Consider the following 17884-nt stretch of genomic DNA (forward strand, 5'->3'; position numbering starts at 1 on the left):
TCAGGGATCTGCTTCTGGTTGCAGTTGAAGTTGGTAGCTGAGCTTCTCTTTATTTCTGCACAGGTGTCTGACTCTGCAACTTCATATCTTGGGATGTTGTATTGATTAATATTGTACAAGAGATGAGATGTGTACCTTTCTTTTCTAGCAAGCTTACCTGTACAAGTCAAATATTAATGCCTAGGGTATTCTGCAAATAGCATTCATAATTCTGCTCTGAAGTAACTTTCTGTGAAGCCATTTTCCACTCTGTTTCTTAGAAAAAAACAAATATATTACAGAACTCTGAGACTCCTTTCCAATATTTCATTTGCCGGCTTTCAAACGTCATCATGGGAGCAATGAGACAAGAAAAGACTCTTTTCTTCCTTCAAGGTCTGCAGTGAACAGTGTAAAGCCCTGCACAATGGTTTTGGAAGAAGCTTTATATATTATGACAAGTGAGTGTATCTCCAGGGTGCTCTGCTGTTGTGGAAAGGAGTTCTAAGCCACATCATCTATTAAGTCGCTGAATGTGGTAAAATTTCTCAGGTTCTTAGAAATGAAAAGCAGATGAGAAGACCCCCATGACTCAGTCCTTATGAATGCAGTGAAGTAAGATTATCAGCCTAAATTGTCCCTACTAATCAACAGTGTAAGCTTGCAGAGATAGCCTCTGTAAATCTGCAGAGCTTTGGGACTGTGCTCAGTGGAAGGAGTCAAATGAGAGCTTTAGGGTCATATTCTCAATATGAGTCTCAAACTGTTCCAGCTGAAAAAAAGAAAAGAAGGCATATGTACTCATTGCTCCTGGGGAGGTGTTCACATGGTTAGGAAATGCATGATTATAAAGCTGCTTCTACAGAGAGGGAGAATTACTGGGTTTGGAGCGGGTTTTTTTCACTTTTTTTTCGTCCTCTGCTCCCTCACAGTTTTTCTTTTCTTATTAAGCCCTGAAAGTCAGCCTTTCAAAATTTGTCATGCCAACCAAAGGAGGGGATGGCTCTGTGGCTGTATTATTTCTGTCATGCTGAAAATGATTTAGTGTTGACATGCCTGCACTGATGTACATCCATACATTCATACCTTGCTTTTCAGCACTGAATAAAGAATAGTCTGATAAATATGTTTAAAATGAGGAGAATGAGCTGCCTTCTCATTGATAATCAGAGGCCAGTACTGCTGTCAGCACTTTAACTATAATACCTGGCATCCAAGGGATAATAAATACCTTCTTTTATCTTTTTTTAATTTGCTGCCAGTGTGTGTGTACTTGTCTGGATACTTTTCATACCTGTGATCTACTTCTTAGATTGTGTCTTCAACTTCTCAAGTTGTATTTTGTTAATCAGCTTTCACAGGAAAGGGACATATCTCATAGCCAAAATAAAGGGATTGCCAAGTTAATTACAGTCGAGAAAAAAGAAAAAAAAGAGCATGCAACAGCCTGACTAGAGACAGAAAGTGGAGAGTAAAACCAGTATCAAGTATGATAATAACTTATAAAAAAATGCACTGCATTAATCAAAGTGGTTCATCATTAAAGGATGCCTATGGAAAAAATTTAAATAGTTTGCTTAATAAATAAATAAATAGACTTTCTACTGGGGAAATCTTCATTATAAGGAATCTTCTCCATGTCCATTTAGGTACAGTGCCTTCCAAGAAGGGGTCAGTAATTTCTGTCCTGTCAAAGTTTACTGCTGGCTTTGGATAGTCTTAAAGAGAGGTGGAAGAGTGAAAAACAATTGAATCTTTTGCAGTTAATAACACTAGAAAATGGCAGAGTGCTAAACTCAGTGCCTGGGCCTTAATCTTGGTAGAAAGGGAGCTGGCTTGGAGAACTGAACCTCCAAAAGTTTCAAGGTCATATGGGTTTATGAATATAGTGAGGGATCTACACTAGGAGCTGCAGAAAGGAGGAACTGCAAAGCCTGCAAGGTGCAGACTAGGGGTAATTCCCAGTGTGTCTCATGTCACATTGCTGCAAGACACAGTCTCCAGTAGGAAAATGCCCTGCAGATGCCATAACTTGCTTCAGCACATGACATCCAATTTTGCAAGGTCTGATGACAGGCACGGAATTAACTTGGTCTGCAGCCGTAAGCATGCCTGGGAGCTGCTTACCAGTTCCAGCAGCATGTCAAGATATTTGCCCCATCTTTTATGAAAGAAAAATAGCCGTCAGCACTGGCATTTGAAAGAGCACCAATAAATTCAGGTAGAAGCTGAACAGCCATTTCAGTAGTTTCCCCTGTGTCTGAAGTTAAATGTTATGCTAGGTTTTTTTGTTAAACTCCGGTCTCTGAAGACAGGGAGGGAATACTTAAGATTTTCATGACATTCATTAAGGTCCTCTTTAAACTAATACAAAGCCAAGAGAATTAATTAGGGGAAATAACTGGGTATGTTTCTGTTGTGTGTAAAATTCTATAGGTGGAATTTAGTTCTTAAAGCATGTAATGTGACTGAGAAGTCCTATGAAGATTTTTTTGTTTTAAGTTTTTACAAGACTGTTCTGTAAAAGGATACACCGAGGAGATAGATGCTTTGTAGGAGATTCTATCCTCACATAACTGTTTTTGTAAGTGCAATTACTTTCTTTCTGTATATCTCTCATATATAATTTGCTCTTACGAGATGATTTTACTTTATTTTTTAAAAGTCAAGCCTCTTATCCTAAAGAATAGTGCAAAGTAATCCAAGAGAAGACCTCATAAGCCTTTTTGCATCCACCTGAATGAATCCTGATTAGGAACCTGTGCAGTGATGTTAGCCTGATTGGTGGGAAATTGGTGAAGGAAACAACCAATTTTCAATCAACCTAATTGGTTGCTCAGGAGGTTTGAAATCTCAAGGAAAAGCTTTGCATCTTCTGCAGCTGTGTTAAAAATTTTTTCTGGAATAGCAAATAAATTGCTGGTAAGAATTGCACATTTGCAAAAATATTTACATTTATAAGTAGTTTGTAGAAAAGTCACATGACAGTTATTTTAAAAATCATTTATGTTGTAGTGTTTTCAGTCATTATTGAAGCTAAATAAGTCCAAATTCTACAGAAGACATTAAAAAAAACCACCAATTTCAACCTGCTGCCCAGCTAAGAAGTGTCTTGATTGATTTCTATAGGTTCTGAGTACATTTTTATTTGTTTGATTATTCAGTCCTGTAACAAAAATCCACAGTACAGTGGTACCCAAAACCTGGTTCAGTCCATCTTCATCTGAGTGTTAAGAAATGGTGTTTAAATGACACCTGCATTACACAGTCCTGCATATGGTTGAGAGTGGTGATGAGCTCAAGAAGAGCAAATGCAAAAGGAAAAGCATTCCCATGGGTTCTAATCTCTGTGGCAATATGGTCTGGTCTCAAGCTGGCTCTAAATCCATCCAAGTCCAAAAAATCAAAGTGTCTGCACCAGTTTACCCAGCTGGGAACTTTGGCCCAACTTTGCAATTCATCATGCATTTTATATGCATGGCCTGATGTTTTCCCACTCTAATCTGACTGCACTCAGTGCATAAATAAATTAAGAAATAGTAAATACATTCCCATACAAAACCACTGTAACTCTTTTGGTGTGTTTGAAAGGTCAGTGAGGAACAGAAATGGATCTTTTACTGACCATATTAGGCTGAACCAATTCACCTGAAGTATTTTTTGCTTAATAGCTGCCTGTGAGTTAAAGGTATCCCAAAGCCAGTGCCTTGAAGAAGGTGGTTGCTTCACTGCAGTAAAACTGGGCGGCACAGCTGAGCTTGTGGTGCCACATCTGGCTAAGACAAAAACACACAATAATGGCACACATTTGCCACTTCCCTGCTCTGAATTGTGACACTGCAATTAGTATGCACCTCCCAGAGGAGCACAATGCTGGAGATACATGGCTGTATGCACATATCCTCTGCATTCTTCTGCCTCAGATTCTTTTCCCTTAAATCAGATGAGATGTGGAATGGCCATGGTGTAACAGAACATAAAACATTTTTGCTTGCTGTGCTTCCCAAGCGCTTCCCTTATCACCTTGAGCTGTCCATTCAAGTGTAAAGAGAAGTTTCACTACCCACCTTCTAAAATTATAGTTTCTATCTATTAAAAGAAAGCGACTCAAAATCCTTTTGAGAGGATAAATAGCACAGAATGCTTTGATTCATATCTGTGAGCTGGAAATTTCACACATCAAGTAAAACACCATGAATACATCATTATTTTGACAGCTTTGCGAAAAAGGAGGCTAGAGGATCTCATTGCATGGATTTAATTTCTGAAGTTTCACAGCTTTGTGTTTTGCAAAAGAATTGAATCCTTCCAGTAGAGCAGAGCAGGTAGTAAACTGAAGGGCAAAGGGGAGATACTGTCAAATCTCATACTTGGCATGCAAGCCCCCACCAAGGGCTTCCAAGGCAGCTTCCATGTCTCTCACCTTCTCAAAATAATGTCTTTTGTCTTTTTTTTCAGGCTTGGCACTTCTCCACCTGTGAGGGGGGTCACTGAAGAGGGTGAGTTAAAATGCCAGAACTGAGTTTCCCACCAAGACTGCCAGAGGTGAAAGGAAAGAGCTTCACTTTCTCCACCAGAGGATAGCTGGATGCCCACCACCACTAGGCCACCCAACAAAAGGAATTTCCTGGGCTGCTCTTCGGGTAAGATGAAAATCTGACTGTTAATGTTGGGGACAAATGCAGTGTTCATTCAGCATAAAGCTGAATTTAAGTGTAAACCACAGTAGTATCAGAGTACCATGAATAAGGAGCAATATCCCAGCTGTAGTGAAGGACTATTTATGTTGAGGTAGGCAAAGGGAGAATCAAAAAAGGATCCTTTGTTTCTCTGAGCGGTAGTACCCTCTTGTGTTCTCATGTCTCCGTGCCTGTTTGCAAAGCTTGGCTGCACAAATATTTATGAAAGCCGTTTTAAAGCATGGAGGACATTGAACTGCTTTTATTTCCCTTTGAGTCATGGATATGGACCTCTCTTTGTAATCATGTAATTAAGAGAGATATATTTCTGGATAACAAAGGAGGTTTCCCTCTTCTATCCCATGTCTCCAGACCCGAGCCTTTACAAAAATTAAAGGTACTTGCATGTATTTGGTTAGGATTTTCGACATAACCTTCTTCTTCCTCTTTTGTTCTCAGTTGCCTTAATTACCTGTTCTCCCTGATCTGATGCATTTTAGGACTGGAGGGAGCATGTACTTTCTTCTGGAATAGAAACCTGACTTTTTTTAAGCTTTGGCATTGACTTAAAACCACCTGGTATGTTAGTGGTGGTATTTCAATACTTTTACTCCCATGGTCAGTAGAACACAGAAATTGCAAGGATAATGCAAAGCCATAATTAAAGCTAAAAACAGAGAGTCTGTCAAAGCTCAGAAAACTTTTCAGTAAAGTTCACATTTTTATGGACTTGTTATTTTGTACAAATCCATTTTCTTCTTTCCTGTCACATCTCCAAGCCTTTCTGTAAGGAATCACCGTCTCTTTTTTCCCCCTAATTTAAATTCTGCTCTATCTGTTTGGAATATTAGGTATGCCTTAGCAGTAAAATTATTTTAATGATGTGGCTGAGTGCTCATATATATTCAGGCAAGCAAACATAAAATGGTCATTCTTTATATTAAGGGTCTATCTATAGTTTAGAAAAGGTAATAAATGATAGATTGAAAGCATAGGTGGCTCAAGGAGTGGATGGTGTGTATTACTGAGGTTATTAGCTCATCAGTTGAAGGTGCCATAGATGGCTGCAGGCCAAATTTGGAAGCAACCTGCACAATGGCTGGACTCTGTAACAACTGATTTACTATATACTAACATGCACATTAACTCTTTATCAACTCTTTATGAAATATATATGCTTGGCACCCAAATGACAAGTAGGACTGTAAAAAGAGACGTAAAATTTCTTTATGAATGGCGTTATAGTGGCTCTTATTTTAGTTCAAATGTGTGGTAGGATTTGTAAGGGTTCCTGTGTCACCTGAGATTCAGGTCCTGTTTTCAGAAGTGGTGCTATGCAGAGACTGCCTCATTTCCAGTCAGGGTTAGGCCTCTAAGAAAAGTGTTGAATATGTTGATGTCTGTTTCATTTACAGTTAGGCAAATGTCCATTTTAAGCCCACAGCTTTTCCTATGATGTGTGTGTCTGCTTTACCAGAAGCAGTGAGGGGTGTAGTGGAGGAGCTTCAAGGGTGGCAAGGACCCCACTTGTCTCAGATTCCAGTACCTTTCCATAATGATCATACTCTTACACTCTGGGATAAGAGTAATGCTGATAACTGCATTATCTCCTATGTCTTTCCCTGTGAAACAGAGGAGGATTAGGTACTGGAGACCATGGAAGGATTTGGGGTTGCTCATCTTGCAACCAGCTGCTGCAATTTGGAATAGTGGAAGAATTGCCACAATTGAGGCAGGTAGGGGCCTTTCAGTGCCCAAACAGAGCCAGATGTGCCTCAGCCACTCCTCAGAGCTGTCTGGTAGCTGTTGTCAAGCTGGGGAAAGGGACCACTGCTTCATCTTGTGGTGAAGTCCGGTGTTACACTGCTAACAAGTTGTCTTTTTTCTTGCAAAACAGATGCGTTTTGTAACTTAAGCCTGTTATTTTTATCCTGTCTACCCTGGAAGTGGAGAATAAATTGCCCCCTTCCTTTTTCCTGCAACCTTTTATGTAGATGGTTACTGCTGCTATAGCTCCTCTTAGTTTTCTGTCTACTTGTGGTGGTTGTCCTTGTTTCATGGCTTCATTTGTTCCAATCAGCAGGAAAATTTCCTTACATAAAGTGGCTTTGGATCAGACCTTTTTCTAGATAAAGCCCTGTATTTAAAACATCATTCTAGTAGTTCAAATGTTACGTATTGGGATGGCAAGCACGTGCTATTTTAATTCTTGCTTAATGGGCAAAAATCGCATCTGGAATAAGGAAGGGTTATGTCCAGGCTGCTTACAAACATAATTTCTATTTAGCTCCCCAGCCCTATTTTTTTCTATCTGTTCTATTGCTGTTTATGATTCCTTATAGTAAACACTGTAATTTTTTTAAATTATCATAAACTAGGCTTCTATTGACTAGGGACAGCAAAGCCAACGTAAGAATGCAGAAAGCTACAGCGTTAAGGTTTGCAGGTTTTTTTTACTAATGGAGTTGTTTGTCATTAGGTGCTTCCAGTAATGGCTCTAGAAAGCATTGATTATTTTTATGCCTTCCCTTCAATTTATAAATTCAGTTTACCAGAGAGTAAGAAAGCAAAGATATGGAATGGTCTAAATGTTCCTGGGTAGATTTACTGATTTGTTTTCCCTAGGGTTTTCTCTTCTGCTTCATGTAGGCTTAGATCTTTGGGGGAAAAAAATCTGAATAAATGCAAAACCAGTTCACATTCTTATTTTCTTCTGCTAATTTTTTCGTAACACAGAGAAAAAGGGAACAATCTTGCAGCCAAGGACAGGGCTTCAAATTTTGTGACAAAAAGCTTAAGGATCCCTGACGACCAGTCACCTTTCTCTTGGTATGGCTGTGTAGAAGAGAGAGGGTGCAAAGGGCTCCTTTACCTATTCAGTCTGTGAGCGGTAAGGTCTTTGTGGTCTCCAGAGTGTGAGAAGATGTGAGGGTAGACTCAGATAGGGACACCTGGAGCTAAGGATGGAGGATGGGAGCTGGCTGCTTGGAGAGGACTGGGTACACATGAAGGGGTTCTGCAGTAGTTTTGTCTGAGGCAAACACAGAAAGCACTGGGGAAGGCTGTGCCAAGGCTGCCTCTGTCCTGTGGTCTCTTTCCATCTGGCATCACCCCTGCTCTCACTCAAAACACAGACATGAAACAGCAGAGCCCTGTTACCAGATAAAATCTGGATTCCTAGTATTGCTTTATCCAGGTTTTGCTGTCAAAAGGGATGGACTTTTCTACCTTGTCGTGGCTGCTGCTGTCAGGCAGAGATGGGCCCACTGGGATGGTGGAGAGGAAGGAGACCTTGCCAGGGGCATGGCTGGCTGGAAGAGGCTGCCAGCAAGCACAGAGAACATGGGGCAGCTGCCTGGAGCACACACTCGAGCCTGAAGGGGACAAGGCAAAAAGGGACCTGTAAGGTGTCTCTCTCCATGATGAGATACTGCTACAAGGAGCAATTCAAACCCTCGTAGCTAAAATTCAGGAGTCACAAGATCAGTTTTCCTTTTTGTACAAATGTTCTTTGTTTTTATAGAGATATCAGTAACCTATATACTATTTTGAGTGAGCACATATATAGCTATTTTCTGAACAGAACTTCTGCCTTTATTCCCAACGGATGAAAAGAAAAGTTTTCTTAGTCCTGGTGAGTTCAGGAGAACCTGAGGCTGAACAAGTTTATAGACCAAGCTGGGCATGATTGCGTATTGCAAAGGTACTCAATAAAGAAAATTCTAAATACTGGAGTAAAAGTTATTAAAAGTGGTTATTTAGGTTATGGTCCACAGTCTTTATGTGAGAAGAGCTGCTGAGAATAGATTAATATTTCCAGAACTAGGCTCAAGTTGCCTTGGGATAAGAAGATGGAGGAGACTTTTGCTAATTTCCTTCTGTCAGAGTTAGCTTTTTGCCTCTGGGCTTTCAGAAATTCTCATAAGCATAGATCTTCTGAGAAGAAGCTCTATATTATATGGGTTGCCAAGCTGTGTCTATGAAGCAGAACCTCTTCAGAGCACCTTATGAACACAGGGTTTGATAGATATTTTAGCGCTGCCTCTGACTTTCTCCCTGCTGAGTCATTCAGGAGGCGAATGGTTTGATTTCTGTCTGTAGCCAAGGCGGATTGCACAAAATCTGTAATGCACAAATGATATTAGATAAGAAGAGAAGATCCTGCATGTGAATTTTTAGCCAGGTTACAGGTATTTTGCTGGGACTTCTCATTTCTCTGCCTTCATCAACATTAAAAAGTATGTAGCAAAGTAATTCAGCAAGAACTGGAATTAAGTTCAGGATCATGCAGATGTCTGACTCATGACTAATTATGAGCGCCCACTGGGAACATTTAAAAAGATACTTGATGCTGCTGAGCCTCTGTGGTCCACTAGGACATCACAATGCTGGATGTATTGAATCCAATTGAATTTTATGTAAGTTAGACAGATTTCTCCCACTTCGTTGAATTTGATTACAGTTGATCAGAGATTTAAAAAAACTAAACCAGGCTAAAAACATTAGGCTTGTGTTTTATACCTGGCTTGTCTCTACAGTGATCTAGCAGAGGAGTATATGCATGTTAATGGAAGTGAGAATTAGTCATTTTTTATGCTAAAAACCTCAGAGATGGGGGAGGGTTTGGAAGTTATTAGCTTAAGTTTGTCTTGTACATTCACTTTCCTCCAGCCAGATTGAACATGAGATGATTTGGCATGTGTTCTTGATCCTCTGTCATTGATGAATGCCACTTAGGTGACATATTTGCATGATATTTTGAGCAGGATAAATGGATGCTTGAGTCTTTTTTGGAAGCTTTGACTTTGGATTTTTTCCAGAAATGTAGTCTTGCTGTTGTTGTAAACTCACATTGTGAATGTTATTTCCCACACAGTATGGCACAAAGTCCTGGTGTTATTTATTCAGGTCGCCCTTTGCTGTGGCCTGCAACTTCTCTCTGCCGGCTATGCAAGCACTGAGAGAAGAGGGGATGTGAAACCTCCCAACACTATCCCCTCTTTTCATGGATTTCTGGGTGGGGTGTGAGAAATGTGTGAAATGAGATCTTTAAAGATGCGCAGTCGCATGTGAGGAGAGAAAAATTACCCCTTCTTAAACATGGAAGCTGTAAATATATCTTGCTGTGTCCTGCTGTGTCTCCTGCATGCTCACCTAAGCACCAAGTGGCATCTGTCCCTAAAACTCACTGATCTCTATCTGACTGCTTATGACTCTTGTGCCACACTCATTATTTATTTGATGAAACGTCCCAGTGAAATAGAAGAGCCATTCATAAGCGCCTGACAACAAACAATCATGAAAATTGCCTTTGAATTTCCCTAATTTGCTTGTAAGAGTCAGAACAATGGAAGAGAATAATTGCAGTTATTAAAAGAAATTGCTGCAGGCAAAATACAACCCATTTTAAAATTCAGATCCAGAAAAACAGAAAGGGGTGCAGATAGGAAAGCCCACCCAGTAAGATGCCTCACGTTCCCTACCTCCTTTTGCCTGTGCAATGAGAGACTTCACCTTGCTCTTTTATTTAGCACTGTTATTTAGGAGGAGAATCAGAGCATTTAGTATCAGCACAGTCAAGCTGTGTGCGGCAGCGCCTCGCCTGGCACAGCCACTGAAGAGCTGCTTTCTTCCAATCTGCAAAAACATCCCTCTCTGGAAACTAAGTGTGTTGGAAACCAGTAGGAGGAAAGTTCACTCTAGCATCAGCTACTGTACAGAGGGGACTTTAACTCCTCCCTGGGCATGAGGTAGAATTCTTGTGAAGCTAAGAGGCTTTTCAAAACACACCTGGCTTTTGGCATCACATCACCCCTAACAAGATTGTTTTTCTTTAGACATTTAGAGACAGATTTTAAAGAATTTGGATTCCTAGAGATGTGTCTGTAGAGCTCTGGGGATTTCTGTTGGTCCAGACCCAGCTGACTTGGTGCATGGAAAGAGGTGGTGAACTGCTGTGTGCCCTTGACCAAACAGAAAACCTCCAAGCAATGGCAGAAACAAACAGGGCGCAGACTTTTGTGTGCCTGACTTCCCTGTGCAAGTAAGAGTCAAGCTCCTCAACCAGTTAAACACTGCAGCACTAAGCAAAGTGGTGTTTAAGTACTTGTAAAACTTGTGCCTCAGAAACCAGATGGCACTGTAAGGGGAATCTGCACTCAATACAAATGGCATGCTTTTGTCCTGGACAATTCAATAGAGCTTTGTCCAGTGTAACTGAGCACGGTGGTAACTCTCATCTCTGAGTACAAATGAAATGTGTTTGGCTCTCCCACTTTTGTATAAGAAGATAACAGAACAAAGGATTTCTGCAATTTGAGGGCATGAACCCTCATTTTCTTTCCAGTCCACCTAAATAAAAAAATTTCTTGTTGGCCTATGATCTTCCCTTTTGCAAGTCAAAGCCTTTTCAGTTCCTACTGCAAGTAATGGCAGTTTACTCACAATTTTTTAGCTGCATATGATATCCAAAATTGGCTGCCTTCTTGTAGTGAAAAGCAGCCTGCCAACACGGAGGTCCTTCCAAAGAAGCCTGCCTATTGTCAGAGGGGAGAAAGCAACTGTGGTAATGCTCCTGCATTGCTGTTTCACTTCATGCTTCGCCACAGGAGCAAAGCAAGGCAGCAGAGACCGCTGACAAGTGTTTACAGAACGTGCCTCTTTGACAAAAATGATTGTCAGGCAGTGACTATAATAAAACATTAGCAGGAGATAGTGGGTTTTCTTGGGTTTTTGTGCCCAGGCAGCTGGCTGTCTTAATTGCTCTGAAGAAATAGAAACAGAACTTCATTTTCTTCTCTTGTTATTTGGGGATGTAAATCATTCAACATTTTAACTCCATGACTCCCTGCCTAATTTTCCATTATCAAAGTAAAGGTGGATGGAACTTCCTTTTACTTGCCTTGCTGTACACATTGAGTATATCCACTAAATATCTCTGCTTTGCATTGTTTCATTGTGAGTAGAATTTAAACTGTATCCAATGGCCAGTATTTGAAGTTATTTGTCCAGGTAAGCCCAAAATATTAAATATAGTCATTTTGATCAGCATTATTCAAGTGAAGCTGACAATCTGTATTCATAGCAATTGAATGCTCTCAGGCACATGGTGGGATTCTTGCGGGTGTCCTGTGAAGTTGGACTTGGATGATCCTTGTGGTTCCTTCCAAATCAGAATATTCTTTGTTTCTATTATTTTCAACAGCTTTTGTAAATCCAAACAGACTCCTCTGTGAACACCTGGAGAATATTAGTTCAAGTCTATAGCAGTCTGAGGCTGATTTAGAAATACTGTAATATTCCTAGTTCTTATTTCAGTTTGCTGAACTATTTTGTTGACTTGGATGTTTTCATTTTGTTTTGGTCTCATGGGTGGTTCTTATGGTATTTAATTTCATTAAATATCTTGGCACAAATGAATTGACACAGCAAGTAGGTTCAACAAATCACCAACAAAATGTTTCCTCTTTTCTGGATAATTCCTGTAGTTGTACAGATAGAAAGATAAGGAAGAAAGTGTGTTAGTCTGAGCAACTGTATTTTAGTCTGTAACTTCTACCCCCTCTCCTTTGTACTCTGGAATGGTGTTTCTAGAGTTATTGGACAAAACCATGTTAAAAGTGAGCAGAAGTAAATAATAGAAGGAGAATGTTGCAGGCAAAGATTCTTCTGTCATCCTTTCCATTTCTGTAAGAACCTTTGCTGATTTGCTTGCCAAATGAAGGCAGACTTTCTGTTCTCTCTCACCTTCTTTTTAATTCGATCAGACAGCTTCACTGTGGAGCCATGCACGTGGGAAAGCCAGACTGTAGACTCACACCTTGTTTGCAGTGCCTTCCCTGAATTCACTAGTTGAGTGATCCAGAGCTATTATTTGGAACTTCAAGCCACAGTTGGATTTGCTATGAAGCTGTTCAGTGCACGTCTTTCACTGTGAATGTTCCTGTGCATGTAAAAGTGAGAGGTGCTAAAGGGTGGTGGCTGCTAAAATCTGCCTTCTGTTGTACAGGGGTAGAAGACAAAGCAGTGGCAGCTCAAACACGAGAGTAGGACATTTTTAGTTTCAGGAAGAGCAGTTCACAGTGTGTGTGATTGTTGTTAAAGCAAAGGATGGTAGTTTGAAGTGTGCAAGGGGATAGTTCACATAAATCTGTAGAAAATACAGGGTACAAATCAGGCAAAATATTTCCCAGGAACCTTGTTGAATTTAGGGACTGCTTTGGGACACAAGAGCAAGCTTTGGACACCTTGGAAATTCTTATCTCATCTTTCATAGAAGTGGTCATTTCTATAAAAGCATCTAACAAATATTTTACAGCAAATAAAAACAATTAGAAAGCAAATGCCACCCTGTCTCCCCATACTGATAGATTAATCAGATTCTCTTCAAAATTGCAGCCTAATGCATGTTACTGCTTCCACTGCACCTCAACCACTAAAAGTTACAGCTCTTGACCTTTAAATGTTAGGAATAATAAAATTCATTATTAACAAGTAGTCAATTAAAAAATAAATGCCCCTCTGGTAAAACCAAACAGTAATGTTTTGAAATACTGCCACCTTCTGATCAGTCTGGGACGGAGAGCTGAGTTATTAGGCTCTTGACAAAAAAAATTTTTATCAACTGTAATAATTCAGGTCCTGATTTTATAATGTTAGAGCCATGTTGCACCATTTGACTTGCAAGGCCAACTTCCGCTGAGACTACATCTACAGTGATGTAAGGAGAGGAGGAAAATGCAGTGTGATTTACAAGTGGTGGGAGAGAGAGCAGCAGACTTGTTTGACGTGAAGAAAAGCACTTAAGCGTATTATATGTGAATTTAAGGATTTACAAGCACAAAGCCTGTGCTTTAAGTTACATAAGCATTAAATGTGCTACAGAACTGCAGCTAAAATGTTGGTGTGACCTGCACCTGGTGTGAGTCTTAGGGAAGCTGACTTCCCTACTCTCCTGTAACACCTGTCTCTGACACCAATGTGCCCATGAAGGGTTAATTTTTTTTATCATTTTACATTGTTAACATTCAGATGATACTTGTCTGCATACCACCTTTGTGTATATTTTAATTATCCAGATGGTGCTTTATGTGTCCTCTCCCATGTCATTACTATATTACTTAAACTTGGCAGTGATACATAGAAATAACTTTCCCCAAGCTGGCTTTTTCTTGCAAAGTTCATCCAATTTCAGCTTTCCCAATGTCCTTTGTGCTGTAGTAATGTACATTGTGTACCTAAATGGCTTGCATATAATTTTAAATTCCCTTGATAGGGAAAGCCAGTTTGACAAAGAAAATGTTTAAAAGAAGCAAAAATTGACACAAAAACTAAGATAATGTGACCTTAAAATTATCATTTCAAACCCTCCGAATTCAGACAATTTAGGTTCTTATATTTCCTTCAATTCACTTGAATTTACCCAGGTTTTTTGTTGGGGTCAAGTCAGGTGGGGATGCCTGTATCACATTCCCACCTGTGCGATTGTTACAGACCGGGGTGATGCCAAGGTCTTGACTGCACTACATTTTCCCAAAAGGGTGCAAATAAGATGCAGGCACAGTGGTTTTTTTCCCCAGTAGAATGGATATTTTGAGATGGTGCCTGAGAAAGAGAATCCCTCCTTGAACTGTTATTTGGGATGGTAACAGGACAGAAGCAAAGGGAGAGAGTGGCTCATTTTGAAGTCATAGCACTTCTGTCTTGTGAATCCATCCCATATTATAACTCCATCTTGGTAATATTTTAACTTATTTCCTGGTTTCAATCTAATTTTGGAGAGGAGGAATCTTGACAGTGCTGAATTTCTCCATGCTTTCTGAAATATGAGGTAAAATAGAGGATTCAAACCTTATCAGTACCCCACTAAAGAGAAAGACTGAAATTTGAGCTCAGCTGTGTGACTGTACACCAGGGGATACACATACTAGAGAGATGTGTTAAATGAAAGCACCCAGAAATATCAAAAACTCTTCTGCTTGTGTAATTACTTATATGTTGGCTTTGATAAGTCCAATGCAGGTAAACTGGTTGGGTTTAGCCAAAGCAGCAGAGTCCTGCAGCAGGATTTGCACTGCATTCTGGTAATGGCAGGTGAATATCAAACTGTTATGCACAGAGCAGAGTGCCCTGGACATGAAGCCCCTTATGACCTCCAATGTGCCTTTTTTGTAATTACAAACTGAAAATAAGAACAGTTTTCTCATCAGAAAGCAGAATAGTCTTGACTCGTGAACGTTTAATGCAGCACGTGAAGCTGTGCTCTCATCCCAAGATGCGTATTTTCCTTGCTGGTACCTAAATAAGTTTTTCTTGTTTCAATTTAATACAGAACCATCTCTGCTGCTGAACAATAGAAACTTCATCTCTTCAGTTTCAAACAAGGGACTATCCCATAGCAGAGCGTTAGAGCTTCTTCACAGAATCTGCTAAACGCGAATGACAAGCCACACAGCAAGATTTGATAGCAATCTGCAAGTGTTTTTAAAACAGATCTGAACCATATGTACAGTGTACCACTTCTGCTGTTGTATATTGAGCTCAGGAGAAAGCAAGTAACATAATTGCCTTCAGCAAAATTGTCAAACAAGGAAACCTTTTAAAACTACATAGAAGGGGGAACATAATGAAAGTCCTGGAAGGAAGAGGCTAAGAGAAGACAAACTGGCAGGGAACATTAACATATACTTTTAACTACTCTTTTCACAGAGAGACGAATGACCCAGCGGCTTGACTGCTGTAGCTCTTTTTTTCAGTGAAAAAATTTTGTATGTGCTGCTGTGTAGAAAAGAAATGCTTATTTCCCCTGTGTTATTTTACATTTCAGTTTGGACAAGCAAGAGGAAGCTTTATTTAGCCTGTTGAGTCCAACCCCACAGTAATAGAGCACATAAAACTTTCAAGAAATGAAAGGCATGCTGAACTCACATTTCAGATAGTTTTCAGGATAACTCCTTGGCTGTTATATCCATATGTCATAATAGACATAAATTATTAGAAATTATTTGCTACAGTGTGCAATCATATTAGCTCCCAGGGACCTTTTAGACTGGATTTATGAACAGAGATGTTTCCTGAATGTTTTTCCTAAGGAAACTACAGATTCCAGGACAAATCAAGTTTTGATGAAATAAGGGCTCTGGATTTCAATTGCTGACTGATACCTAAGGGGTAGTGAGTGCATCCTCCAGGGGCAATTAGGGATAACTATCTGCAAGGATAGTTGCATCTTGCAGCAATTCCTGCTGGAAGTGGGAGGATGTTTTTTGCCTTATGGCATATGCAGATGTTGCTGAGTAGCAGCCACTTTGGTTCCTCTCCTGCAGAAGTATTGTGGAGAAATGGCTCAGGAGTGAGAAGAGCTTTAAAATCTTCCATCTGGGTGAGCTGAAAGCTGTGAATCAAAATTGTCTTTGGGTAAGGGAAGGTGATGGTCTTTTGGGCCTTACTGGCTTAATGGAAACCTGCAAAATTTAAACAATTATCAGTTACTGTGGTAGTTGTAGTTGTATGCACCAAGGCTCTGTGCTATACTGTGGTTGTTTCCAGCTTTCATTTCCTTGTGGAAAGTGCACTTCATCTCATTTTTCACTTCAGCCCTTGTCTTTTTTTGTTGTAAAGCAGCACAAGCACAGCACATCAGGCAGCTCACAGATCATATGGAACACAAAACTGTTGTCCATCAGAGGTAGGTAGCTTGCTCTGAACACTGTAGATTTACTGTCCCTTTTCCTGTCTTTTTGAGTTGTCCTTGCTGTTTGAAGAAAAGTCTTGCATGAATTCATAAATGCTATCCAGCCTGTGTTTTCTTAACCAGATACCAAGATCTCATTTGCCCCAGATGGGCTTGGTTGAAGAGTTCTGACTCCATATACCTCAAGACTCTGGGCAGCCTGAATCCTAGATAACTGTAAAAGAAGAGCGTGCAAGACAGCAACGAGCAGGGCTTTAGCCCTTTGTCTGGTCGGTGTTACTGGAGCCAGTGCAGATAAAATTGTGACAGTCTGGCTTTTCCTAAGACTCTACTGTGCACTGCTTTGTGCTTCTAAGGGTGTGATAATCACAGCACCCTGGTCCTGAGTGGTAGGGGAAGGAGTCTGATAGGAAAAGCTTTTAGTACAGGGATGTGTGAATAGAGGAATTCCATAATTAACAATAATGACCAGCACAGGTGACATTTCTTTGTAGTTAATAGCTGCTGGTGTGAAAGGCCCCGAGGCAGAGCCTCAAGCTGCTAAGCTAGCAAGTGAATTGCCAGACTATTTGACCTGCAGTTCATTCCTAATATATATGGTGTGAAAAACCCAAGCAAAATGTTTATAAGCACTGCTTCTTGGGCTGTGGGGGAATGCCAGAAATTTTGTATTTGGGATTGAAGCAGTTTTCTCTTTTTGGCAATAGGCTATGCACCAACTCTAGGAAGATGGAGAATGGTAAGCATCACTTGTATCTTCCAGAGGAGAAGGAAATAAAGTCTTATGTACCTGAGAAAGCGTAAAAAAATTGTAGCCAAAATCTGCAGTAGGAAGATTATGGAGTTTTCCATCCGTAGGGCCATGAAATTTGACCCATGATAAGTAAGTAGCTTGGCTTAAAAAACAGTGTTGCTGAAAGAGGTGATTGCATCTGGGCCACCCCCTTTTGCACTGTCTTCATTTCTGGAGATTCCTTGTCCAACTTTTATAACAAAAATGGATTAAAAAAGGGAGATTGTTCTGAATGATTCTGCAGGCAAGAGAAGTGGGGCTTGTGACCAGGAAAAGGAGATGAGGAAGCTGTTTGCCAGCTGGACACTGCAGTGGTGGTCCTTGGATGTTGCTTTTATTGGTGATTCAGAGGTGGGTCATACTCAGCACATCTGGTCCTGATAATGTTTGGGTTTTTTCAGAGGGCTGATTATAGTACTTCACTGTGCTGAACTTTGAGTAGAAGTTGTTCCCAAAGCCTTTTTTTCCAATTACCAGCTCACCATAAAATCCATTATTGCCCATTTTAAACACAACTATCGAAACCATTTGTCTCCAGAGACTGCCAAGGGAACAGCTATAGATGTTGTTTACTATGCTGAACAGAGTGAGAAACACTAACAGATCTACTGTAACAAGAAATAACCCATTACAGTAAGGGAAGACTTTGTGCTCTGAATTATATCTTTAGACTCCAGTCTGAAATACAACCTGCTGTCATGTTTTTGCATGGCTGGCAATTTTATTCTATGACACAACAGA

This window comes from Coloeus monedula (assembly GCF_965178545.1).
Source record: "Coloeus monedula genome assembly, chromosome: 5".
NCBI lineage: Eukaryota > Metazoa > Chordata > Aves > Passeriformes > Corvidae > Coloeus > Coloeus monedula.